The sequence below is a fragment of the Crocuta crocuta genome, unplaced genomic scaffold (genome assembly GCF_008692635.1).
Source record: "Crocuta crocuta isolate KB4526 unplaced genomic scaffold, BGI_CrCroc_1.0 scaffold696, whole genome shotgun sequence".
Taxonomy (NCBI): Eukaryota; Metazoa; Chordata; class Mammalia; order Carnivora; family Hyaenidae; genus Crocuta; species Crocuta crocuta.
In genome coordinates, this window is record NW_027529467.1 from 661,418 (window position 1) to 663,954 (window position 2,537).

The 2,537-nt window shown below is 38.6% G+C and overlaps 1 protein-coding gene across 1 annotated transcript in view; it reads left to right on the top strand.

Annotated features, from left to right (window-relative positions):
• The window catches only part of CFAP47 (cilia and flagella associated protein 47), a 492,482-nt gene that overhangs the window by 374,060 nt on the left and 115,885 nt on the right, over positions 1-2,537 (top strand).

The window sequence follows — 2,537 nt, forward strand, 5'->3', positions numbered from 1 at the left end:
TAGGGGTTTGACAGAGAAAAGAAAAGGGGAGGAGGCACTTATCAGTGTTGCTTTGTGGGCAGTTGGGGGAAGCAAGAGGCAAGCGAGATTTCAGAAGCCAGAAACATGCAAGGGGAGTATTTGGCCTTGAATATCTGGCTGGTACTTTTTATCTTGCTTTTCCCAGCTTTTCTTCTCAGCCATGGATGTATCAAAGAGGAGCTGCTACACAGATGCTTCAGAACTGCATCCTCATTTTCATCTCATAAGATTTGGCCAACGGCAGAATGTCCTAACACATTTGTGACATTAGGGCCTGCTTCTGTTACATGGCTTGTAGTTCACAGAGATAACAGTAGATCGANTTCATGAGTTTGAGCCCCGCATCAGATTCTATGCTGACAGCGCAGAGCCTGGAGCCTGCTTCAGATTCTGTCTCCCTCCCTGTCTGACCCTCCCCTGCTCACATTCTGTCTCTCTCTCCCTCAAAAAAAAAAAAAAATTAAAAAAATTATTTTAATTCAAAAATATTTTAAAAATGAAAAACATTAGATTAGAATAAAAGAGAAGGGAAAAGATCAGAAAGTGTCACGTGTGGGAAGAGTAAGGAATGTTTTTTGAATCTTTTTTTTTCAGTGATATGTGTATGTGGGCCAAGTCATGATGTAAAGTGAATTCCTCATGGTTGTGGTGAAAAAATTTTGAAAATCACTGGTTTAGATCCTAGTACTTTTACTTCTGTGAAGAAGAAGCTACAGCATTATTGTAGACTGACGCTGATCTTCTCTGAGAAATATCTGAGCAATAGACCACAACGAATGTCTAGTCCAAAGACGTCTCATTTTAGTTTCCTGTCTAAAGACCTGGGCAAAGTTTAGTTGTTGATTTGTTTGATCCTTTGAAACTTCCTAGGAGGCTAAATTCTCTAACAATCTCATGAAATTATAAACTTTGTGACATAATGCCATTATTGGGTTTTTCACATTTTATATTCTTAAGTTTTCCTTCTTTATAATTATAAACATTGATTATTTTAATATAGCAATTTGAATGTTCATATATTTTAGGAATCCATGATTCTAATATCTTCTGAAACTGTTGAGGATGGCCAGTTTCCATTGCATTTATAATTAAATCTGATTTGCAATAAATAACATCTCAATTCAATTGTAAATTTATGTGTATTTTTGTTTTTCAACTTTCCTTACCAGATGTTGTTCACCATACTAAATGCTATTTCTGTTCCCCTAAAATGTTACATTTATCCACTCATTTATTTATATATAGGCAATCAAGCAAATGTTCATTCCTTGGATAAAGCTGTAATGTCTGTCTTAAAGATATGTTTTGTGAATAACTCTCTCCCCATCACCACCTGTCCCTACCAGCGTAACCTCAAGGTTGTTTTTGTCACTACTTCAATTGGATAAGTTTCAAAATACCTCCATTCCTAAAGTGCATCCATTTCCATGCTTTGAATTATGAATGAAATGTCCAACATTCTCTGTTTCGTTAAGTTAGGACATTGTAGTCAACTGGTCTTTGTTTAAGATTGAGTTATGTCCTGTCTACTCATCAACTTTAACACTTTTGTTTCAATTAATGGCCTATACTGTCATGGAGATCACGGCTGTAATGGGATGAAATATAAGTTATTAGCCATAAAAGGTCAGCATGGGGATCAAAAAATGTCTTGGAACTTAAGGAATGCCTTCCAGGGCTGAGTAGATGTAATTAGAGGGCAGGATAGGAGACACCAGAATGGAGGGAGGAATCTAAACAAAAAGATAGTTTGTATTATCAACATAATTTGTCTTCCTAGTTCAGATTTTCCCTAGTACTCAATACTAATGTCACAGGTACTTGAAGTATGTCCTCTGGATCAGCAGAACTTTTTAGAAATACATATTTCCTCGGTACCTGGGTGGCTAAGTTGGTTGAGCGTCCGACTTCAGCTCAGGTCAAGATCTCGCAGTCTGTGCGTCTGAGCCCCACGTTGGGCTCTCTGTTGACAGCTCAGAGCCTGGAGCTTGCTTCAGATTCTGTGTCTCTTGTGCACGCTCTTTCTCTCTCTCTCTGTCAAAAATAAATAAACGTTAAAAAATTTTTTTAAAGAAATACATATGTTCTCTCTTTCTCTCTCTCTCTCTCTCTCTCTCTAAAAAGAGGTGGGGGAGCGCCTGGGTGGTTCAGCTAGTTAGTTAAGCATCCAACTCTCAATTTTGGCTCAGGTCATGATCTTACAGTTGTGAGATCAAGCTCAGCATGGAGCCTGCTTATGATTCTCTCTCTCTCTCTCTCTCTCTCTCTCTCTCTGAAAGAAAGAAAGAGAGAAAGGAAGGAAGAAAGGAAGGAAAAGAAGGAAAGAAGGAAGGAAGGGAAGGAAGGAAGGAAGGAAGGAAGGAAGGAAGGAAGGAAGGAAGGAAGGAAGGAAAACGAAAGAAGGAAAAGAAATGTTTTCGGGACCCCATGCCAGAGCTACTGAATCAGAATCTTTGGGGCAGGGGACCAGTTATCTGTGTTTTAGCAACCTCTGCAGAGGATTCTTTCTTTTGCTA